This window comes from Anser cygnoides, chromosome 9 (genome assembly GCF_040182565.1).
Source record: "Anser cygnoides isolate HZ-2024a breed goose chromosome 9, Taihu_goose_T2T_genome, whole genome shotgun sequence".
NCBI lineage: Eukaryota > Metazoa > Chordata > Aves > Anseriformes > Anatidae > Anser > Anser cygnoides.
In genome coordinates, this window is record NC_089881.1 from 19,078,758 (window position 1) to 19,105,219 (window position 26,462).

General features: G+C 36.9%; 1 long non-coding RNA gene across 2 annotated transcripts in view; it reads right to left on the reverse strand.

The window, feature by feature from the left end:
• Positions 1–26,462, reverse strand: part of LOC106032038 (uncharacterized) — a 50,165-nt gene that overhangs the window by 11,429 nt on the left and 12,274 nt on the right. The window contains exon 4 of one of the 2 annotated variants that reach the window (XR_001204615.3): positions 16,241–16,773. The exons of the other annotated variant lie outside the window; for it this stretch is intronic. This is a non-coding gene — a long non-coding RNA (uncharacterized lncRNA). Of the gene's footprint in view, positions 1–16,240; positions 16,774–26,462 lie in introns of those variants that run through there. 2 annotated transcript variants of the gene reach the window in all.

Genomic DNA, 26,462 nt, shown 5'->3' on the forward strand with positions numbered 1-26,462 from the left:
TCACTAGCGCATGTGACCTCCTTGTATATTTGAAGGTTCAAAAGAAGTATCCTTTGATGCCTAGTAGGTAACTACAGAAATTCCTGGAAGAAATCCTAGGCATTCTTGTTCTTTTAGCCTATTTAATTTTTAGACAGCTTTGGATGACTGCACTGGAGGTAACAGCAACCCTCCAAGATCAAACATCCACCAACTCTTTACCTGGATTGTTCCTTCCTCTTTGCTGATGTAATCACTTTCATTATCCCTCTTCAGGTGGCCTCGACAGCTTACTTTGTTGGGAATCCTTAGCTTGTCATGTCTAGTGGAAACAGTGGCACTTTCTGTATCTTTGTTTGACAGCTCTATTACAGTGCCTCAAAACTCAGGAATTAAATACATAGGCCTCCTCAATATCTCTAATGGTGAATTTCATAAAAAAAAAAATAAAATAAAACCTTTTCTTGGATATTGATCACAGAACTTTCTCCAGCTGGCTGTTCTTGGTTCCTAGCTCGTCTAGCTGTGCCCCTTGCCTTCTTTCACCTACCTGTGAAGTAAAGCCAATGTCCTGGTTTTGTCTTTTCAAACTGTCTTTATGAAACCAGCCCTAGCTCCTGTCACAATGGCTTCACCTTCACAGCAACATGAAAGCCACACCTGCTTCTGTATACCCTGCAAATAGCTCGCCCCAGGAAGGCCTCTGCAGATAACACAGGTAGTCAAATGAAGCAAGGTTTTATTCTCAGGGTGGTGGCGTTTGTCTTTTTGGTTGGAACGTGGAAACTTTAGAATAATACATCCAATCAGTTCTACAATTTCTCAAAGAATGCCCTAGGCATAAATGCATAGCTATTTACAGATTTAGGTAGAATCGAATTAAAAAGAAAGCTAAACAGGGAATATAGGGAGCTCCAGATACAGAGCTGGCAGAACCAGAAGCTTCAGTACGTTCTGTAATTGTCTGCAGATCAAAGCTATTAACAGCATGCAGTATAACAACAAAATACCTCATCTCTGCTTGTCTTCTCATTGTGGAAATGACAGAAGTAATAGCAGAGTGAAAGATGGGTCTGGAGGAAAGAGCCACAAGGGTCCAGTACGTGTAAAGGATAAAGAGAGAATGGTATGGGGGTGGAAAGAGCCCCCATGAGGGTGGAAGGAAGGACACAGACCTGGCGGTGTCCAGGCACTAGGAGAGCACAAGCAGCCTCTCACGCAGCGAAGGGGGGAGCTTCGGGGTGCTCCTAAATACCTGACAGGAAAGTGGTGGAGAGCACCAAGCTATATAGATGAATATAAAAACTGCTTCGTGTAAGGAATGAGAATGGCCTAAAAAGCAGTATCCTGAAGAATTCCTCACGATGAATAGTGGTTACCATATAAGATTATAGGAGAAAAATAATCCCAAACAGGTTTAGAAATAGCCTTTGTATTAAAGTATGACAAAAGTGTTGGCAATAGGCTGTTATCTCCTAGCCTCACTAGCCTCAGCTATATCTGAGTAATGAGGAGAAAGAAAAAAAAATAAAAGAAAAAGAAAAGTTGTGTAAACTATATAATCACTGCCTCTAGTAGCTATTATCACCTCTTTGTCATAGTGTCTGTGTCCTCTTAGAGTACCCTGAGTTTTGTTTAAGGAGCTTCTGTTTGTGTAAAATTGACCCAGGAGTGAATGATAATACATGATTTTTATCAGAATGAGCTATCCATTATCTTCCTGGGTTAGCAACCACTTTCTGAAACTCATCTGTTTTTCAGTTTGAAAAGGGGTTCCTTTGTTATCATGTTTCACTTGGTCTGCAGTGGCTTAATCATTTTAGGGCCTCTTGTTTTTGTTAGGTATTGGCAACATTTGGCTTTCCTTTGGCCTCTAAGTCTCAAAACTGGTAATTCTAATGTCTGTGACTTTCAGATTAAGAAAAAGGTATTACGTTGTTGACACTTCTTAAAAAAAAATAAAAATCAATGTCTCTGGTATTTATGCTGATATTTTTTCTAATATTTGTGACTATAAGGGACACAGTATATTAAACTTCTACTGATATAACAGAGAATAGCAAAAATGAAGCAATTGTAACATGTAAGCCTTTATCTATGAACTTGAATAGAATCCCATCCTAGCCAAATTATGATAAGCCTTTGTTATTTGACATATTCTATTATAACTCAATATTTAAAATACAAATGAGAATCAGTAGATTGTACCACTGGGTGATCATCTAGCAGAAAGATTCATCCTGCATAAGCTTCTTGAAGTTTTTTTTTCCACTGTTAGACTTAAAAAAAATCAAGAATTTGTTTCTGTAACTTCTGTATTTTTTCTCCCCGTGCCAGTCTTCCTTGTAACATATCCATCGTACTGTCCTTAAGCTTCGGCCTGAGTGGAACATGCAACTGGTCACTGCCAAGTACCACAGCACATAATTGTCCTTTTTAAGGCTCACCTTGTTTTGTGCAACTCTCTTTCCTTTTGGTGCTGTGACAAATTGCCATGAGTACATCTTTCATGTGGCTAGTTTAATTCCTTTCTGACATTTGGTCCTTCTTTTGCATAGTACAATCTGTCTCTCAAAGTATGGGACTAAGTAGTTTTACTTCAAATAAGGAGTCCAAGGATAACTACTTATTCTCTTTCTAGAGCCCTGAAGATTCAGCTCATGGCATTTTCATGGCTCTTAACTATTTTTTTTTTTTTTTTAACAGTGAGCTTATTATTACCTTAGTAGATGTCTTAATTTACTCAGTAACTATTATTTTAACCACTGAACTTTCTTCCAGTATTGACAGTTCAGCACACTGGAATTTATATCAATGTGATATCTTTTGCTTATAGCATATAAAGAACTTAACAAAGTTCTTAAGAGATTTAAGAAAAGCATTTTCATCCTGATCAGCAGACAGAGTATACCTAATAGTATGATAGCTGATAGTGCGATTCTGCAGCTTATTCTTCAATCCAAATTCACATGGGATCCCTGTTGAATTGTTTCAAGTGCTATTTTCATCATCTTGTAATGTGATTCAAAATGGTTCAGACATAAGAGTTCCCATTCTGATTACATTATTAAACAAGCATAGCTTTTGCTTTTGACAGTAAATGGTCAGGCTCATAATGCCTCTAGTAATTATCTTTCACTGAATACCAATATTTATTTTGAAATTTACATCCAGGAAATAATCAGTCACAAAATCCTGCTTTGAAAATGTATTTACAGCCTCAGAGAGAACTGCTCCCCTGTGATCACAGCTTTGTCCTCAAGCTGTTTGTTCATATATGTGTGTTTGCTCTTATAGCTTAACATTTTTTCTTGAGTGGTGCATGTTTGCATTGTACAAGCAAGTCATACAAAGTAGAGAAAGGCAGCACAGTTTATTAGACTAAATGCTGCAAATGGGAAAAAGACAAGATTTCCAGTGTAAACCCCTATCTTTAGGTTTCAAATAGACACAGCAAAATGTGAACTAAGGTTTTTCACAATTATACCAGTGTAGCTAGATGCAATATTGAATCCCGTTTCACAAAGCAGTTTTGAAATATTTTGCAGTTGAAATATTTTACAATTATCCTACGTTTATGAAAAACAATTTGTCCTTTTTAACTGTTTGTCTAACTCTGTTTTCTGTAGTTGTGCCAAAGTATATATTTCTAATGAGTGCAGTTCAAGTCTGTAACTGTTTGCTAACACTATCATTTGGAAAGAAGATAGTATCTCTCAAAATATTCACAGACAATTTCCTGCAATAACTGCTTTGGCCTATTTATTATTTTTACCATAAACAGCTGGTCTGTTCAACCTCACAATATGTAGATTCACACTTAGCAAATTCAGATTTCACTTAGTGAAGTCTGAAACGTAATGAACAATGATCTTATCCAACCATTTATTATTAAAAAAAAGTACTTTTGCCAATTAATATTGTTGTTCAAAAGAGTGGTGAAATATATTCCCTTTAAAAGCTACTGTACAGCAAAAGACATGTTCTAACTCCCATCCCTGGAACAACTACAGTACTTTATCCCATACCTGACTGTTGAATAAGACAGAGTCCTGGCTGCAATGGCCTAACATGTAACCTCTGAACTAAGGAATCACAGCCATCTATCCTTTCGCTGGCTCAGTAAATGTCTAAACTGCAATGGCCTCCACAGAAGAAACCTGTGCAGGTACTGCACGTGTCTGACCTGTGATTCACCATAATGCAGAGGCTGAACTTCAGGCAGAACTTCAGGCATTTGGGATATACACACCTCCAACATTAGATGGCAACTACATGGAGCGTCTGTGGAGATTCATGTAAATTTTGGTAATAAAGACCCATTTTGAAAACACACCCATTCTACAGTGAATAGATAATAAACCCCTCCTAAGATTTTTCATCAAAGTAATCACAGCTTGTACTGTGAATTGTGTCAGAATTGCACATCTTTGTTATTTAGTGCTGGGGTTATCTTACAGAAAAGAGCAAGGTTTAACAGCAGGCAAACCAAACCAAACCAAACCAAACCAAACCAAACCAAACCAAACCAAACCAAACCAAACCAAACCAAACCAAACCCAAACCCAAACCCAACCCAAAACCAAAACCAAAACCAAAACCAAAAGCAAAACCAAAAGCAAAACCAAAACCAACCAAACAAAAAAACTAACAACAACAACAACAAACAGCTTGGTGCACTTGTTTAAAAAGTCTATGCTCTGAAGTTTTGTCTAATCTCTAAGATACTTATCATTTAGCTATTCCAGCATATTTTCCATTGTGGGGTATTTTATTCTAGAATAATATTATTTCAGAAGAATTATTGTTATTCTAAACCGGAGAATTTATTTTGGAATAAAGTCACTTACAATCTGAAACAATACTTATGTGGGGGAATTAGTCCAGAGTGGCAAAAGTGAAATAATTTTTTTGGGGTGGTTATAAAAGCCAATTTCTTAGTGTTGCCAAACTGTGAACCAACAGAATATGACCAAAATGCAGCTCTTACATGCTTGAGGTGGTAGATTAATTAGAGCAGTGAAAAAGCAGAAAATGCATTGAAGTCCTGTGTTTGGATGGCTATTTCCCATGCTATTAGCTATGTTTACGGTATCATTATCATAATTTTATCATTATTTAGTTGTAGTATAGTAAGTCCAGAGACTTGAATGAGGCTACTTTGCTAGTTAGTGTTCAGGCAGACTTGACATGGCATTCCCTTCCAGAAGGAACTAGGTAAGCCATGTAACTAACCACATAAAAGTAATAACTTCAAAAGGTGCTCACATGAGGAATCATCCCACTGAAGTTCAAGATTTGAGGCCTGAATTTAGAATCAATTTGGCCTTTTGTCTTCAAACAAGTTTTTTTTCCCTATTGCCCAGTTCTTTTTTCTTCTATCTGATATCACCGTGAAGACATAAAACTGAATTTGCAAAATCACAGCCATTTCCATGGCAACAGATTGTGATGTTATGAGGTCCACTGTTGCAGCAAACAAAAGAAGTGACCAAGCTGTTGGGATAAAGAAGGAGTGGGAGTATTTTATAACCATAAAGATGTATTTGCCGGTTATTGTCATATCTATTTCATAGACATTCACTGTCTCTTTCCTCTGAGGCCATAATCCTTTACATAAGTTAAAATGATGAGTTAAAGGGCTGATCTAATAAACAGTAAAGTCAATGCAAAGCCTGCCCCTGTTTTCTTGGGAAGTGGATGGACAAGAGAACATGGCACCATGAATGGGACTTAGGTAAGTATTATTATTCCTGTTCAAAGGGGACATAAAGTAACTTGATGCCTCGTGATTTATCCAACATTATGTACTAGACATACGAAAGACCTATCATGGGACTGGAAAATTACAGAACTCCTGTCCTTTTTTGTTGTTTTTTTTTAATAAATTACAATCTGGCTTTAATACTCCACCAACTCTTCAGGCTTTTATTTGTCCAACAAGGTGAATTCTACTCAGAAATAGTGAGTTGCCATACTCTTTAGGAGATACAATTATTCTCAATATTATGGGTTAAATTTAAAACTTGCTTTACAGTCCAAGCTTAAATGCACATTTATATTTCCATAAATTCCACAAAATTAGGATAAAGAAATAAGAGGGAAAGTTAATTCTGTTTCCTTATATTAGTAACTAACTTGAATATAGCTATTATATATAATAATAGTAAACTATTATATATAATAATAATAAATATTATTTATAAAAATATAAATGTTATCTTTAAAACTATGGAAATCAGTTCTGCTGTCATTGATGTCAATGGAGATTTTGTTTCCATCATCCCCACTGCCAGATTTATATTAAAAAAAACAACAACAACAACAACAACAACAAAAACATTTTATTATAAAGATATATATATATTTTGAAAGTGCCCCTTTGATAAATGGCAGCAGCAGAATGAAATCTCTGAATAAGCTCTTTGAAGCCTGCAGTTTTATGAGCTCAATGCCTTCTGAAGCTCCTAAAGCAGTTATAGACAAGCAGAGGCAGCTAAGGCTTTGCACGCTTACTTCAAACGTAAGTGAGTGACTAAGTTAAAATGGCCATTAAAACTTCAAAGGTGAAGTGCGACCTGAATATTACTTGTGATAGTACAAAATTTGCTAGTGAGTGGATCTGATCAACTTTTTCTTTTTTTTAAATTATAGTCTCTCTGTCAAATGCCATGACTTAGATATTCTGTCTCAAATGAAGTTTTATTCCTAAGATTTCACTTCAGACACCAGTGAAAGCAAGCACTTTCAAGCACTATCTGGATATTCATATGATGTTGGCTCCCCCTCCTTGCTTCCAGCTGAAGCTTGTCTCTATCTTGCTAAAGATGCTGTCTTCATAAGCTATTCTCTTCTTCCTATCTGTCATGGTATTTTTGCCCAGAAAGCCTTTCCTTCTTCATGCCATAAAATTTCTTACGAATTCCTCTTCACAGCTCACTTTTTGACCAGTATTTCTCAAACTATGACCAAACCTTAAGTTATTTGGACAGCTTACTTGCATGCATAAAGTTGGATGTTTGAGCCCAGAAGTTACTGCTTACTGCTCATCCAGAAAGGCAGAAAAATGTGGGAATGCTTGTTACCCATCTGGAAGGTTACCATTTTGATAGACCAGTCACGGGGAGAATGGAAATGATCAAACAAAATGTACATCAACTGCTAATGAGGGTGGTATTCGGTGAAAAACACTCTGAGAACCATTGCCACAGCCAAAAGTAATTTCTCCAGAATCCACAGATCTTTCATTTTTAAGTATTTTGTTTAGAAAATTACATGACCCCTGACTGCATATATACTGTAGAAAAGAAATATGCTAGGAAGCTGAAAATATTTAAGTGGTTTTGAAGTGGAATTTAAGGCTCATTAATAGAGACTTAGGTTCCATTACTGGAGGAAGCTTTCAATGGCAGCAGAGAGCTTAGAAACTTTTGAACTCTGCAATTCCCAGTTTAGAAAATACAAACTGTCTTTAGAACAAAAAAGGATCCTTCTGTCTTCAAATGAGTTCTTTTCCCCTCCCATTAGCTGTAAGAAGCCTTTTTGCTTGCCAGAGTATCTGCAGGAACGTCAGTCATAGTTTTTCTAGCTATAAGCAATGATAAATGGACACATTTCTCTTATTGTTTTAGCAAGCTAGGTTCCCTGTAATTAGGAGAATTCAAATGCAGGTGCAATGGCATGAATCCCTAAAACTGATGAAGGGAAAAGTACTTTAGACAAAACACTTAAAATACCAATCTTTCAACTGTTTTATTAATGTAATATGTTGCTCACAACAGAGAGATGACTATGAATTTGATATGATGTAATGTAGAGTGAGCATAAATTATGTCGTTAATGTAAAATGAATGTTATGTAAATTAATGTTATGTAAAATGAATTTGAAATATTGTTTAAAAATCTTCTCTGTGCAGTTCCTGATTATTAGATTGACACTAAATAATTCTTAACACCAAGTAGAAAGTTTCATGTCCATTAGTCAGAAATCTATCTCCAGAGATAATACAAATATTACATAGTAACAGTTGAGTCAATAAAATCGGTCTTACTAGATTAAAAAAAAAAAAGGCAGAAAAGTTTTTGTTTTTTAACAAAATGAATTTTCAGTTGGAAATTCACAGAATTACAGAATATTTGAGGTTAGAAGGGACCTCTGGAGATAATCAAGCAGGGTCACTCAGAGCACGTTGCACAGGATGGCATCTAGGCAGGTTTTAAGTATGTCCAGAGAAGGAGACACCACAGCCTTTCTGGGCAACCTGTGCCAGTGCTCTGTCACCCGCACAGTAAGGGAGGGTTTTCTCATATTTAGCTGGAACTCCCATGGAAATTCATGAGATAAGCAACAACTATCAACTCAGAGAACCAACTACAAGTAATCTCTGAAAAAGATGGTGTAAAATCTTCATGGGGTAAAATACAATGAAGTCAGCACCTGTGGCTAAGTTGTCTGAAAGGTCCCAAGTGAGAAGTATGAAAGGAGTCTTGATCACGGGGGATTTCTCTTTGAAAATATACATCAATTTTGCAGTCAAGAACTTTATATTTGGCTTTGCTAGAATTCCTGCATCATTTTCACAGTTAAGTTTTTGTAATGTTAAGATTAAATTTAGATGAAACAGGAAATTATGGAATACATTGTTGTTTCTCCAGAAGAAACCCTAGACTTTTAAAAGTTAACCAGAAGTGAGCTTAATTGCCCCTATGGTATTCTGCCAGGAGCCATTCTTCCATGGCTGTTGTTTACAAGTATCATCTTCAAGAGAAATCTGCTATAGCCAATATAAACCAGTGAAAACAGCAAGCAGCCAACAAATGGACCTTAATGTTGGCCATCTCAGCTTTCACAGAACACAGTAAGGCATCAAAATAAAAGCTAGTTAAAAAAAAAAAAAAAAAAAAAAAAAAGAAAAAAGTCCTGATTTATTACTGAAGGTGATTTTCCAGGTAGTGGGCACCGTTTGATATTACTCAAATGAATATTTGTTTTATGAAAGTACAGCTCTACAGCTCTACATGTACATATACATCACAAATTAGTTTGTAACATTCTTACAAGTCCTCCATGATGGTGTATTTGGAGCAACCTGCAGTGACCAGTCCAGTAGGAAGTGCTGAGAACATAAGATTTGCCATCCTGGACTGAACCAAAGGTCTCTTCTGTAATTATTTCCTGACAGTGGCCAACAGCAAATGTTCAGCAGCAGCAGCAAATGTTCTTACTATAGGGCAAGTAAAGACAAAGGCAAATTCCCTTTAGAATGTGTTGGTGCCTTGTAAAAAAACCCAGAGGTATGTTTCATTGGAGGCTTGTGAACAGATGTTTGGCCATTTCTGCGTCTATCTTTGGGAGTAACTGCAATGAAATCTTGCAGAACAGATAACATATCTCCAATCTATTGCTTTCTGAAGGATCTCCAAGGATTAGAAGCAAGGGACAGCACCTGTTCTCTGGGACGTATATTCATCCAATCTGTGTACACCTCCTTTCTTTTAAATACAGGAACCCAAGAGGAGAAATAGTACCACATCATTTCGACCACATCCATTAATGAGTAACAAGAATTTCTGATCTTAAGAACATGATATAATAAAGTAATGAATTACTAGGTCATTTGGAATCAGCTACTAGTTTCAAGCTTTATTGCTTTAATGACAACTAGCAGACTTCATTTTTAAAAATTAAATAAATAACTGTGTCATACCACCACTTAATTGCAGAATCACAGAATCATAGACTACGCTGAGTTGGAAGGGACTGACAGGGATCAGATGCAACTATATATCCGTTTCTTCTCATGCCTGAAGAACTACCTCCAAATCTCCATAATTAAAGGAATTTTGCATAGAGATTTGTACTTCCCAGATATGCAAAGGCCTAACTTACTTTCCTTCAATACTCCTTCAAACATTCCTGTATTCATTTAACAACAACAACAACAAAAAAGTATGTATATCATGGGTGTTATATTTATATATGTGTGTATATCTATACAGACACACAAATTTATACTTATGCAAATATACCTACATATAAATGTACAGGGATTGCTTGAGATGCTTGCTCGGGCCATGCACAGTAGCTCGTGTTGATGTATAATGAAGCACCACTAGACAGAACAGTCACTTGTGGCAGGTAGCTAAGAAATTTCAATAAAGTAAACTCTCAGTATTATCAAAATTATACATTTGGGGCTGTTAGCATGGCCTAGAAAAAGATGAGGACAGGCTCATCTCATTAAATGAGAAGAAATAGTGGAATTAGCTTGAATCTAATTACAAGCCACACTATCTAATGTAAAAACATGACTGTTTTTTCACTCCCATTCATTTTGGCTAGTAATTAGTTTTGGCCTCTAAAATGCCACCCTTTAATCATCCAAACACAGATGTGATTTGCCGTGCAATTTAATCTTGCTTTAATGAAGAACTAATGGACGCATCGCAAATTACTTTCCCTGTTGGAGAAAAATTCTATTTCCTGCTTTTCAAAAGATCAAGAGTATCTTGTGATAATAGCCCAAGCGGCCCTGGCAGCCTCGTCGCACAGAGCAAACAAGCTCTTTTACTCAACTCCCAATTCAATGGAGAAAAAGAGGCTACAATTAGCAACAAAGCAGGGGAAACGCGGCATTACAGCCGAATCACTTTCTGCAGCTCAACCCCCAGCAACCACTGCCTTGTTAGAGCCAGGTCTAAAGTGTCAGGAGCGAACAATGTGCTGTGATAAATTACTCTCTTCAAACAGCTGCACTGCTAATTTTCAATTATACACACAAATGGCTCTCAGATTGGAAGAAAATGGAGTGCATGGGGAGAACAGTAGTAGATTTCTATGTTTGTTTGGTGGTGAGTGTGGAGGCGGGAGAGTGACATCCTGAAAAGAAAGCTGTAGCATGTGGAGTTGGTATTTCAACACCGGATGATGAGCCCTCCCAAATCTTACAGAACCTGGTGGCTTCCTTCTCACATCTATGCTAGGCTGATGGAGAAAAAGACACAGAACCAGTTAGATCCACTTTTAGAATAAAAAACTTTGACCATTGGCTACATCAGCAGCCTTTGCAGCAGATGCAAGACAGCTGAACAAGTTGGAGACAGAGGTTTGAATCCCAGAAGAGCTGATTCCCTTTCTCAACTTTTTAACAAAAGGGCAGTGGATTCCTTGTGCATCTTGAAGAGGGAGATGTGCTGAAGTAGGTGAACCCATGATTCTGTGTGGACACTGATGATATGTGTTTGATACCACCACAAATTTGCCCATGATCAAGGTAAAACTCTTTGCCATACAATCAACAACCGTACCACATCCTGATGCTGTAGGATTCAGATAACAAATTCTACAGAATTTATTTGGGCAAAAGATGCTACTGAAAATGTTTAGGAGTTTTGTTTAAGTCATGATTCCTATTTTTTAAACATCTGGGATGAAAAAGCAAATATGAAGGAACACTTAGGATTACTGTAAACAAGATGTGTCTCAGCTTCAATAAAAAAAAAAAAAACTAGTCAATTTTTTAATGCCTTAAAAACCTTCAATGTCCCATTGAAGACAACAGGTATACTTGATTTTGGCCCAACATAAGAAAGTTTTGACTGATGTTTAATCATGATTTGTTTCCTGAAAGATGGGGAACAAGTATCAGACCTCTGCAAAATCAAGCAGCTTGCATCAAGGTAATGAGTTCAGAATAAGTTTCACCAAAACCAGGAAAAATACAGCTGTTTTCCTTGCGCCATTTTGCCTGACCTTATTTTTGATGAAAAGCAGCAATTTTTTAGTGGGGGAAGTGTGTTTTGAATTTGTTTATATGACTAAATTGAAATAACCTTTCAAATCATTTTCTTTAAGATTTGATACTCAGATTTTGTGATTTGATTCTTGATATCAGAATTGAACTCCGGAAAGTAAACATTTCAAATTATTTCAAAATCTTGGGCAATTTGTACATTTTCATATGAGCAGAGAGAGAAAAAGTGATTTTGACAGATCGGAGTAGTGAATCTGCAATTTGAAAATGGCAATGTTGCCTGAACCAATGGCAAGATTCCTAAAATTCTTTATTTGTAGTATAACATCAGCCTTTTGCCAAAAATGGCCATTCAGCACAGCTCTCATAAAGGCACAGGAAAGAGAATAGCTTAGTGTATAAAAGGCAAACATGCAAAGCTAGATTCTCAACAACTGTGTTATTGTAGTTCCTTTGATTTCATTATGAAAAAACAGCACTGTGATTTACATCCACTAAAGTTCTGATTCATAATGTTCTCTCTTTGCACACCTTCATTAGCATCATACTAACTCTAAGTTCAGAGGGAGTTTTGAAACAGATTTTATGGTAATTGCAGTTCATAGTATCCCTGAGACAGTCAAATATGACATACGTTATTAAAATGTTTGTGGAAAAGGTTGGCAAAGTCATCATATTTGTTTTATAAATAGCTATCATTTCAAATGAAAAGGGCAAAAAAAATTTAGTTGATTTTAATACTTTTCAGCCTAGCTATTTTTTTTTTTTACTTCCAATAAATACTAATATTGTGTCTCGTAATTATAAAGCACATTACCATACAAAAAGGATTATTTTTAAATTTAAAAATGCCAGTCACAATTTAAAATTACTTTTCTCAAATATGGCTCCTCAGAGAAGCTAAAGAGAGAAGAGAAAGTAAGGGGGGGTTAGAATGAGAGGGGCAGAGAGAGAGGATGCAATATTGAATTGTAACAAGACACTTTTATTTTTTTGCTGAAGTGGGATTTCACTCCCTCTAGTTTATAATCGTTACAGAAATTTAAACCTCAAACCATTTCAGTCCAAGCTTATACTAAGCTTGTTAGTGGTTTCTGATGCTGCATATGATAGTGCTACAGCATTACCATAAATCAGCAGAATTAACTATGATCTTCAGAAGCATGCCTGAAAGTGGGTGACAGAAGTCTGCAATTTGGTGCTCTGAATATTATGATAACATTCTATATTAAATGTTTATAATCTACTTAGAGCTGAGCTTCAAGTATATTTTATATTTGTGCTTTACCCAATATTAGAAATCACGGACTATTATGGCCTTCCATGTCTATGTTGTTTGTAATATCCAAAATTATAGAAAATACAAAAACACAAGGTGATCAAGAGTTTGTTTTCTTACCAATGCAATGTTATAAATATTAAGAAGTTAAAGTTTACCTACAGGTTTGAACATTTAAATGTACCTAGCAATAAATATACTTTACTCCTTTCCATTCATAAATAAAATAATCTACAGCACTGACCGGATTTTAGAAACTCCATCCTAATACAATTTAGAAACTCTCTGCTGGTGTTGGAGATACAGACTCAATTTTCCTTCCAGTCTTCATAAAAGTAACATATCTAAATTATTCATCTAAGAGTAAATAATGATGATGATTTGCAGAGAATAAAATTACAAACTCAACAGTTTCGCTGGCCAGTATAAAAATCAAGGTCACCACCTTACACAAATAAATATTTTGATCCTAAGCAAGCATGATCCAAAATTTAAAAAAAAAAAAATAAAAAAAATAGCCCTGTCTGTACTAGGTAGAGGATCCCGTTGCTATCGTCTCAACTTAAAAAAATAAAAAAATAAAAAAAAATAATAAAAAATTGAAGTAGCTAGTATTTTTCTACATATATATATATATAATTACAACTGGCTGCAGGATAGCAGAAGTACATGCTTTTTTTATCACAGACTTGCTGCATAAACAGTCTGAGAGACACAAATTATATCCTCAAATCAATATCTCCAGGCATTCTAGCAAAAGTAGGTCAAATTTATACCAGCTGATAATCTAACTTCATGACTTTTCAAGCAATTCTGAGCAAGAGCTGGAAAACAATGCTGCCTATATTGCTGAAAATTGTGTTTAAGAGCAGCTTACTTCAGATGTAAACTACCAGAAATATGAACTAAGTAGGTGCTACTGCACATTTTTGTGGAAGGACCAATACAAACATCAACAGGCTGAGCTTGCTGCACAAGTTACCAGACATGGAAGGCAAAACAAGGATACCTGACATATTTTGTTGCGCAACAAGATGAATTAAGCCTGATTCAGAAAAAGTTTTATAATTAACAGACAAGAAAAACAGAAATGAACAAGTCCATTGCTGTTTCTGCACCATCATTAGGCCCCAAATTGCCTACCATCACCAGCAACAAATGGCAAATGGAACCAAAATACCACCTCCATAGCATATGAGCCCTGTGCTCCCCTGTACGCCCAGATTATTAGCACCCTGCCTGGTACACTCTTAACACAGCTTACAAAGCAGGTGAAGAGACCAAAGGGGACTGTGCTGTGTTTGGGGATGCTCTTTCAGAGCAGCATGGGGCAGCAGCCAGGATTCTCAGTGATTCAGTCCTTCTACAAGTAAGCACATTCTCTTATCTCACACTGGTTCTGTTCAATATGCCCAGGGCTTTTTATGATCTCAGCTATGATCTTATCTTGCTTCTGGAAAGATTCAAAGAACACCAAACAACACGTTTGTAAAAGTATGGAAAAATGGGAATTAAGGGCAAATATGTTGGAAAATTTAAAAGTAGCATTCAATGTTTTGGATTGGTAATTGCTGAAAAGGAAATTATCTTCTGCAAAGATCGCTTCACAAATTCTAACAAGGCTGTAGGACCTATTGATCTGCTGTGTAAGTGCTGGTCATGCAAGTTACAGCTGCGCAGAGGTAGCCCAGCCAGCGTTTTGGTCTGTCTCAGTTCCCCTCTCTTTCTTTCACACATATGCATCCCACACTTGCCTCTAACAATTGTGAAATTTTGTCTGATTTGTATGTCTGCATAGTCCATGAATCCTGAAGATGAATTAAAGCTGAAAATAAGGACAAATTGACACAGCAACATCTGTGGATGACATTTTCACACATATGTATCATAAAGTGAAAGAGCACGGTGTGCCTGGTTCAACCCTAATAAGAATAAACAGAGTCTATTCAGTGTGCTCTCTCCCAGCCAAGACTGCCCACCTGTGCTCTACACTCGCCACAGGAAACCATGCACGGGTGCCTATGGGTTCTGCCCGGATGGGCTGGTTTTCGCCTTGTAGATCCATACATAGTTAAATCATATTGATTCCTCTGTGGTTCAGTACTAGTGAATGGCCTTGAAGGTGCAGCTTTAGCATTGTTAAAGATGAACTACACCAATGGACAATTGCTACTCACCATGATACATGGCAGGTAAAAGAGAAGCAAATGCCACCTCTTCTTTCATTACTTTCATCCCCACTCTAGACTATTTTGGAGGTTCTTTACACACTTTTTTATTCCAAATACTTAGAAGTGTAGATGAAAACTCCAGTGAGTGGGTTTCCTGTAAGTTTTATTAGAGCCTTTAAGTTTCTTTAAGCTGTAGCATCTTCCAAAGTGAAGGACGAAAGCAGGGATTTACCCTCATGACATGCACTGAAATATATTTTTTGTGCTAGTATGAAAACTATGAATTAGCATATGGTGATGTTCCTGAAATTAGAAGCCCCATGGACTAACCACTTTATGATATTTATGCTTTGCTTCATAATGCATTCTCCACAGATGAATCAAAGGGCCAAATGCAATTGCTGTTGTGAGATAATAAAGCATGAAGTGGTGTGCTTGGAATTAAATTTACATAAGACGAAAGATGGTGGAAAGTTTCTGATGATAGTAACAATCGGCGAGCATACTGTGGTTCTGGCTTCTCAGAAACAGCTGAACAAAGTACCGCATCATGAGCATGAATAATTAAAGCAGTATCTGGGGATTCAATCAATTTAAAAAGGAAGAAGGAAAGTTTTCTTGTATTTTCCTGGCTTTTATAAACAGAGCTGTCCAGGACCCATATCAAAGTTATTTCCCAAAAATAGTCTCATAATAGTGTGTGGTTTGCTGTTCCTGTGTTCGCTTCTCTCACAGAGAAGCGTCTTATAGTTAGCAGAAGATCTGCTGGATTAAGCTAGGCAGAATTCTGCACAGAGCACATGGATTCAGGTCAGTCTATAGTTTCAGCCTTTTCATTTTCATTTTTCACTCTGTGAGTGAGACAGCCTTGTGTCCTTGACCCCTCTCTGCTGCTCTGGAAAGCCACTGCAAAGAGGCAGCCCCCTATCTTGTAGACTATGGTCACTGCAATTGTGTCACAGTGTGGCACAGGGACTTCTGCCTGTCCCACTGCCCAGTGCTTTGTGAGCCCTCAGAATGGAAACACACACGGTGATAATAATTATCATTCACATATTCAAAGTACCTCAACAGTCAGTACTCCTCTTATGCTCACATCATCTTCCTTGCACCTGGGGGGAACTGAGGCATGGAGAAATTAAAATGTTTCAAACCCAACTTTTGCTTTCTGGAACACGAGGCATCCGGTTTCAAAGACTTTGTAAGTCTGCAGCATTAAGGTGAAGTTATATGTGCATGTGAATGCTCAGGCCTTTTAGAGGAATAGCTAGTCGGGGACAGAAAATTAGAGATTCCCTCAAAAAACAGATGGCCCCCCACTTGGTGTCATGTGGCACTTTCGTGGAACAGAAAAGACTGGAATTCAGGACTTCTCAACCCTTAAATTTATTCAGCCATTAAACCTACTTAAAATAGTCGTTATTAGATAATAATGACACTCTTCAGTTTCATTCCTGATCGGGCAATAGCTGCTTACCCAAGCAGACGAAACCACAAAGGCAACTGCAGGACACATCCACAAAGAGAACGTCATCTCTGCACAGTGGCCAGTGCAAGGTTTTATCCGCCCAAGCTGAGTGGCTGGAGACAGCTGTAGGCATCATGACAAAATTGAGAAATTAGACTTCTGAAAAGTTCTAAACAGCATCAGTTAACACTTGCTCAGCTTTTCTGAAGCCAGCAGCACTACATTCCTCTAGAGCATGCAGTGCTCCCCTCCCCTACCCCTCCTGAACCACAGCCAGCTCGGGGTGGCGTGCAAACCCAGGGGAGGGAAGGGGGAGGAGAGCAATTCATACTTCCAAGAAGCTTGACAAAACACTGCTATGTTGAAATAACATACTAGTTCAGTTGTGAGGGGGTTTTGACCTGAATGCTGTTATCAGTTAATGTCCTGTGGATAGACTCACTGGAGGACTGGCACCAGGAAAGCTCATCAAGGCACAGTTTGCAACCTCTAAGTATTCAATTAAAAAAAAAAAAGAGAAGGGTTTCCTTTGGCTGACGAGAACAAAGGCAGACTTTTTCAGGTTTCTACATTGTGCTCAGGTTATACAACCTTTAAGACAATGACAAATTCTTACATCTTACTCATGAAGGCCTCACTGAGTTTCAGAACACTCTGAAGTTGGAAAATATCTTCAAATGTATGTCTCTTAAAGAGATTAGAAAGCAGAACTCTAGTTAGCTTTTGTCTGTCTGTTTTGCTGAGGGTGTTATTCTAAGAGCATGCAGGAGATGAATGATCAACACTGAAAACCTTGACGCTTCTTTAAATGCCTTATTTTCATTTTTTAAGAAATATGACAGCAAGAATTAGTACTGGCTCTTCTATTTCAATAATGGTAGTCATGTTGAAATGACAACAAACATCATTACATTTGCATGCACATTTATGTAGACAAAAATTGTCATTACTTATTTCAGTGGAACATTTTATAATTTGCCCTATAAACAAATAAAATCTGTATAAGCTGTTTTTAGCCTTCAGCAGTATGTCAACACAAGCAACTTAGAGCTAGACTTACTGGCACTTACTGGAAAGTATATCCCTCAATTTTTAAAATGCTTAAGATTAAAAATATAGTATTTACTTTTCAGTTTTTAAGAATACAGTGAAAATACTTTTTGATTGCTGGCTGCAAATAAAAAGAAGATGGTAAAATGCCCTGAAATGTTGCAAATTTAAATGAAAAGGAGGGAAATAAAGATATATCCATGTGTCTGTTTTGATTTTAATGTTCTAAGTAGGAAATAAAATATAACAAAAAACAATATGCAAACTTAGAAAAAAGTACACCTCCTTTTAGTTCATTTGCAATGAAAAATCATTCTGATGATCTTCCATCCTGTTATCTACTTTCTCTGTTCTCACTTCTGTCCTCTGTCTATGCTTTAATCATTGGTATAATCAATTCAGATACTTTGCACTATCCTACAGAAATCTTATGGTTAAGATCATAAGTGCTAGAGCATTTGGTATACGGATCTGTTAATCATCACCGTAAAATTGGAATATTGCATAATAAAAAGTGTTTCCTAGCACTGGAGGAGATGAACTGGCTTTTTCTAAGAGTTGCTTGTTTGAATGTACAATGGGATGATGACAGAAGACTTGGGAATTCTCTGGGCAGACTGTGGAATAGCATGACAGAGCTCCAGGTCTTCTATGCAGGTCTTCCATAACTAATGTTGGATTTAAAACAAAGAGAACAAAAGAAGGGCATCACCTAATTAAGATACAGAAAACAGCACAGGAACAAACTTGCTATCACATTTGGCACGTTATGAAAAATTTTCATGTAAAGAGGTCTTGGATCAACTTTCCAGTAGAGAAAGTGGGAGCAGAGAAGCTAACTGGCTGTAGGGTGGAATTTGAAACACTTATGATCAGAATTATATGGCACTACCGTGACTGTGGTCTAAGAGGGTCCACACAGTCTTGTCCTAAGTTTCTATGTGAGCTGTTAACATCATATAGACGTGCACTAGTCAGAATATTTGATACAGAGGTAGGTACAAGATGACACAGACTGTCATGACTTCTGAGCTCTCCCATGAAAGAAGGAGCTGGACTTCAGCAGCTGCAGCTGCAAAATGTCTGTGCATCGAGGTACTGGAGTTTCAGATTTTTCACATACATCTCAGTTATTTCTTCTCCCTCTTTTATGCTTTCATTGATAGCGGCAAGTGATTGCAACAGGGAAGGACTTTACGAAACAGAGTGCAGACAGAGCCCTGCAATGTATTTGCTTGAATGGCTCCATCTGAACTCTAAGCATTGCCATGTACACACTAGCTGAGTTCTGGTCACAACAGAGCCAAACTCTGTCACTTTATGCTGAGCAAAGTCTGAAGGAAATCTATTGACTTCAGCAGAACCATTCTGCATATGCCTCCACATGGCTGAAAACGGCATTTACAGCTGAGAAGCGAACTTAAGCGTTCTCTTTAATATCAAGTCTGTTTTCAATGTTGCTTTTATTGGTCCAAACCCTGCTTTTTAAGTAGAGCATTATACACCCAGATTAGCTTCACTGAAGTAAACATAGTCACACTATGTTTATCCCCATGCAATTTACCTGAGGATGTTATTTTCCTATTTCTTAGGGCATTTGTGGTAAAGATAGCCAAATACGGAGGACAATATAAACTTTGCTATCAAAATAAACCGTGAAGAAAGTCATGTAATATAAAAAAGTCATGTAAGTGTGACATAACATGAGTGCTGATACAAGAAACTGAATAAACAGCTGAAGAACAGCTGGATGCAATCACCTGACCTGGCTTAGGGTTACAAAGGAGTACTATGTCATATGACTTGGGTCAGTATTATTGCTGCCAACAACACAGTCATATCTTCCCTCTTTTTTGAAATTCAAATGTGAACAAAATATATTGCCAACTACAAAGAATCAGTACAAACTAACACAACCCATCAAAGGGGCAGTTACTGCTAACTCCTGGCAGCTGTCACTATTGCTTCTTGAATTAAAAAAAAAAAAATCATAATAGAAAGTTTCATTTTGAGACAAACTACCTGAGTTCCCTCATACTCACTGTAAAATATTACCCAGTATTATACAAGATATGCATTTAGCATAGTCTTTCTTTGCCTCAGAGAAAAATTCTGTGTAATGCCATTTATTGTTAAACAAGATATAACAGTGGAAAAAGGCCTTATGCAGGATGCACCTTTGGGTATCCTAATTAAAAGAAAAACTCGCAATAGCTTTATGAATAAAGAAAAGGAAGGCTCCGGCTGGTGAAGTCAAATGGCTGTAGCACATTTGTTGCTATTTTAAAATACATTTGAACAATAAGTGTATAGATCACAAATATATTTGTTAATGAAAAGTGAAAATCCAGCAAGTAGAGATGTATGTGCTTTGCTACTCTGCCCTCATTTACATTAAACAACATGGACAATACCTTTATTTAGTTTTAGCGTTGTTTTCTTCACAAAGCTCTAGCCTCTAGTTGATAAAGGTGATAAAGCAGAGATTTACAATAGATGTCAGTGGGCAACAACATATGAAATAATTTTGGTAAAAGCTTTTTTAAATATTGAGGAAGGGTGAGGGAAACCTAAAACTAAAACATATTCTCATGAGGAGAAAAAAAAAAATCATTTAAAAGCTTGTAATAAATGAAAACAATTTACTTGTGCCAGTGTCCTTAAGTGCCACAAACTCTTCTGCTCCTGCTGCTACATTCTCTAATGATATTACTGCATATAGCACATCTCATCTAATCTGTTAGTAAAATCCTAAAGTCACTTATGTCAGTCACTAATGCAAGCCAAATGAGTCTTCCCAGTAATAAGAAGCTTCGCAGAATTAGTTTTCGTTTTGCAGAAAATTGCCATTGGGGCTGGCACTTTTATCTAAAAATTTCACTCGTGCATAAGCAAAAAACTCATATATTATTTGGTTACATTCCATCAGTATGAGAAATAACATTGTGAGAATTCTATGCATGCTAATGATATATAGAAATCCACCTGCTTTCAGATAAAATGAGTTTAATTTTCTGTTGCCCACTGCCTGGTTGGCCTTTCATAAATTACTTATGCACAGCTATTATTAAAATAGAGGGAAAGCAAATTAGAAAGTCCTCATATCTCTCCACTGGATTTAACCAAGGCAGGGCTGTGACAGCTAGAGTCAGCGTTTTTGAAAAAATTCTGCTCTCTTGAAAAATTTTGCATCTCTATACAATTCTATGCCACTGTTGTAAACGTTCTGACCTGCCTTCTTACCAAATTAACCTAAATCCTTTCTATTTTTCAACATTAATGGAATCCTCTAGAGTCCTGCTGATATATATTAAAATATATTTATTGGTTAATTTGAATTCCAGCATTTTGTACCTCATTTCCCAGTACTTCTGTTATATCTGAACAGCTTGGAGCTTTAGCATTAGAAAGTTACAAATTAAGATAAATACATCTGACAATTATCAGATCAAAACAACGTAACTTTCATTGGAATATATGATTGCAAATTTCCTTTCCTGATGAAAGAGAAAATGAGGACTGTCTGCTTGAAACAGTTAATTGGATTTGAAAGTACTGTACGTTTCAGCAATCGGTGCAGCTTTTGGTTGGTCAATGACTACTTGACCTCCTGGTTTTCCAACAGACAATTGGTTTTCATTTCTTGAGGGTCTTTTAAGTCCATAGTTCATGGTGACTTTAAGTTTAATTTTCTGTTAATGATATTATTTTGCTCTCTTAGGATAAAACTTTCTTGTGATGTGCAGAGCAGCAGCGGCAATCCCATTACTGCATGAGGAAGGACACCTCAAACTGCTTCCTTTTAGTATTGTCTATATTGTTAATCTATTCTAAACATTATTTTAACATTTTAGCTTTGTAATGCATGTGCATTTAAGCTGCTAGGTATTCTGCTCCTTGAAAAAAATACAAATATAAAAAATAAAATAAATAAATCACAATGCCATTGCGGTCACCTGCCCCGTCAAGGCTCCCTTTTAAGTAATCAGGTCCTGATTCTAATCAGCCACTAGTTTCCTTCCACTTCAGTGCTGACTCCTGATTAGTGATGGTGTGGGTTAGTTTGGGCCAAGGATATGCCCTACAGGTTTCAGGCTCAATCTCTCCATTTTCAAGCCCATTACATTTGCATCCATCCCATATAATAGCATGTTAAGCCCATCCACACAGCAGGCAGTTTTTTAATGCTAACAACAATTTTGTCCATAGCTGACATCCACAGCACTTTGCTAAACCCAGCCAATCAATGCTGGCACTGCTGAGAAGTCTCTGCAGTTCCTAAACTAAATCAGCTTTCCTAATGTTGAAGCAATAATTTCTGAGGAGCTTTTGACTAAATTTACATTAAATGCATATTTGTTTGTTATCTGCCATCTTTTATTTCATATCACATTCTCAGAGATGACTGGAGACATACAAGTGTGACCAGCTCTCAGGCTGTTGTTCCAGATGTGAGCTGTGCAGTTCTAACAGCCTCCTGCCACCCAGGGGTCCGTCCTGCTCCTCCTCTGCCTCTGTTGGACCAGCTCCCACAGCAAGGCAGTTCCCAGAAGTAAACCAGCAGAAAGCTATCCACTTTTTTGGTAAGGTTAGTTTTCGGATAGTTGAGCTTCCATTGCTGGTTTAGCAGAGGACTGAATAAATGCCACGACAGGGTAACAAAAGCAGAAGGAGCATATGGCTGGGAAGGGAAGGGAAGTAGGCAGCTCTGTTAGGCAGCAGATGGCTAGTAAATGGGCTTAGGAGTGACGTGAAACCAGTTTCCCTGCCTTTTCTCAGCCAATTTAAATTCCAGCAAAGAACAAATGTTTTCTCAATGTTTTCTCATTTTAAATGTCCATCCATGAAAGAAGGCTCTTGAGAGACAGTAGAATGAAAAATTACCAGGTGTAAAACTAGACATAGATTGCAAAGAAAGTACAGAGCTCTGAAAAACTCCTGGAACTGGAGCTAGAAATCTGGATGCTTTATGAAGTTAAGTAAAGCAAGGAAGTGTAGAAGAAAGCTTGTTTATACAAATTTGCTTTATGGATCTTAATTTTTGTGAACACAGAGCAAGCAGGGGGTGCTCCGCACTGAATTCTTTGTATGGCCAGGAGGCACGGAGCATAGTGCCACGGCTTTGGTGGTTTTCTGGACTTGGCAAGCTTGCCCTTCCAGTCTTCACTGGCTTCCTAGCAAAAAGGAGTTTTTAACTGTCTGATGTTTGTAGAATTGGTTCAAATGTACACATGCAAACATTGTATCCTATAAAAAAAAATAATCTTAGAACGATTCATATAAAAGTTGAAAGCCTTTCTAACATGAAATATGCTCAAATTCCTTTCTCTACTAATTTCAGATCATACATTTTCTGTCATTTCTTACAATTCTGTTATCTAATCAAGAGGACAGGTGGCTAGCTGATTAGACACAAGTTTTTACCCGTATCTAAATCATTGAAAAAACTCTTCAGCTCCTCCAAAGTAATTCCTTGTTTTAGCTATAAATATTGTTAAATTTGCCTCTGGTTTTGAGGCTTTTAGAATGCACTTCCATCACAGCCTCCAGAATTAAAACTTTGTATCCCTCTCCCTCCCTCAGTTGTCACTGAAAAGATCATAATTAATGAGTCCAGGAATATTGTTTAAAAGAATGTATGCAATGCAAAATCTTTGATAGAATTGGAAGAATTAGCAGATAGAGTGCAATACTGAATTTCAGGCATATTATATGTTAGTATGCTTGAATAAAACTAATGCAATCTACTAGACATTACAGAACACTGTAGAGACCTACTGCTCTCCACAATATCAGATTTTTCCCCGCAGTTTCCTATCCTTCCCGATATTCAGTATCTGTGAATCACACCGTACATTTTGACACAACTCTTCCTCTATACAGTCAAGGCCTAAGCAGTTAAACTTCATATTGAGGCCTTAATGGAACATGCATAATGCGAAGGCTTTAGACAAAGTGATACAAATCAGCTGTGATGAATTACAATAATGTAATGTGTATATTAAGAGAGCACACAGGAATCCTGATCAGAACACCACTCTGACAGATGTTAGTTGAACAGAATAGAAAAGGTCATCCTTCCTGCAAAAAGTCTGCTATTAAATATCAGTTGTAGATGTATCTTTGAGTATAAAGCAATATGCTACATAAATAGCTTATAAGAAGTCCATAGACTGAAATACATTGTCCTAAAACAACTACAGATAATTTTGAACAATAATGAGTGATCATGTTTAAAAGAAAAAATCAGTCTCCGTTTGCAGATTGTTCTTGAACAGAAGTTAAAAGTATTCACTTTACATAACTTACCCAGATGCAACAGAGAAAAATGAGTAAAAGCCTGTCATGAATTAAAAAATGTTCCAAACATGAACACCAAAAACTATGACTTCTTTCTGTATCCCCTCAAGTACAGAATGTCCTGTGCACTAGTAGAGGACATCCTATACTATAAGACTGTTGAAATGCTGTAATTAAAGGTCTGTCAGACTTTCCATTAAATCCCTGATTTTCAGGGTTTAATTAATAATAACAGTGAAAATTAATGTGAGTAGAATTAAAGCCACTGTCATAGCTCTACTGCATATTAATTCATGATTTTAAGTCTCTACAACATGTGGGACTGATCCAACTTTCTCTCCTCAGGCAAAACTCCCATCACAGGGGAAACCTCTTTGAATGTAAAATTCCTTCTTGGAGACAGTGGATATTTGTATGAGCATAAACAGTGTGATCAGGCTCTGAAATGCCTATAGCATTTGTACGGTAAGTTAGAAGAACATTTCAGAAAGTCGGGAATTACTGAATTGCATAGAGTTACGGAAGAAAATTCAGGCCCTGAGAGTCAATGTGTTAAGCATAGTTCAAACTCATAAACCCTAAAACCCATGAACGTTCAGAATTCATCAGTCAAATCTGTCTCATTATAGAACCATAGCACAGTTTGGTTTGCAAGGGACCTTAAAGATCATCTAATTCCACCCCTGCTGCCACGGGCAGGGACACTAGTCAACTCAGTGTAAGCTTATGCATTTATTTTCAAAATATTTGTATTCTTAATCACTGCTAATATTTCCTAAGCAAGAATGAAGGGATTCATCCCATAATGGAAGATGTAGAATCTATATAAGTACTGGGAAATGTGCTTTCCCTGGAAGTGTGACAGTAAATCCAATGTTCTGTTACTGAAACAAAAGCTACGGGCATTTTGGATTTGAGTGCAAATAGTTTGGAAAAGAAAACTTTCCATAAGACTATTTCCTGAAAATAAGGGCTGGTATTTCACCATACAACACAAAGAAATTTAATCTTTGGCATAAAAAGATCAAATAAAACTACCTTTGCATGGAAGTCTAGAGAAGGACCTGGCAGAATACTAGATGATATTCAGCTCTCTTAGAAGTAAACAGTATTACAGCTCAAAAATGTGAAAGCATGAAATTTTCTTAACACTGCTGTGAGAAACAGACCCAGAAATATCAGGCATATGCAAAATATTTCAGTAAAGGGTGGAGACAGTACATTCATGAATTGTTAAAAATATTAAGAATATTTTGTTTCGCATAACAGCACCTATTATAAAATAAACATTTTTGTCCAGATTTCAAATGAATAGCTGGAGTCATTTTCTCTTACATTAAAATGCTGTGTTGTAGTGTAAATATCATATACTATATCACATATTTCAATGGTCAATAGAGAATAAAAGTTTCAAAACTATTTGCTGTTAGGACTGTTAAATAGGCCAAGGAAGTTCACAAGTGAAAAACTCCATGTCATAAAGAAAGGTTGGTATTTGAAATATAATGGAACCTCTACCATCTCAGGAAGAATCACTACCAAGAACAAAGTCCACCTGAATAAAAATTTGTATTGTGTCATAAATAACAAGCTGGAAGCAACAACAGAGAATATAATCTGTTTTTATTAAAGCTAGATATATTTGCAGCACTTTTTGTGCATTTCTATCACAAAAAGTGTGATAGAAGGTATGCAATCAAAAAAAGCATGCTGTTTCTACTGTGAAAATTCTATCGAATTTTGGGGATCTATTGTGTTTGTCACTGTGCAATTCACTAAAAGACACAGCCTTTGATCTGGAGAGCTTAACAACTAAACAGATAATATGGGCAGAATGCTGGAAAAGAAAGTATTGCCACACCTTTATCAATCTAGAATTGAGGCTGTGGTTCCAGAGCAACCTAAAGAAGAAATGCAACTGCTCAGCCCTGCCTTTGTCCTCCCCTCTCCCTGTGCTGAGAGGCCTTTTGTTGAGCTGGTTTAGTTCACTATTCCAGCATAAAAGTGTGCCCTCTAAACTGAGTGTACTGTTGTGAGTCTAAAGTACGGACATAGCACAGTAAAGGAACTGGCAAGTACTTGAGGCAGCAGGGGACACAAATGGGTGGCTAGGTGCAAGAGGATGGAGGGGAAGGACTCCTGTTTTGGGACAACAGTCAGATGTAGAGATTAAGTCATTTATCTAAGTTAAATTAGGAATTATTACAACATGCATCACATAATTTTCTATTATCAGAATAAGTAGTTAAAAACAGATCCTGAATAAATTTAGGATGGACATTTCAGGAGACTTTTTAACTCCTTAAAGATCAAAAGTTTGCATCAGCCATCCTACAAGGTTAACAAGAGTAAAATCATAAAGAGGATTTAGATGGAGCTTTGCATTATATGAAATCGTTGACAGAGATGGTAAAGAGTCACAGTTTGAAAACTGGGAAGTGTCGTTTCCATTCTGTGCATTT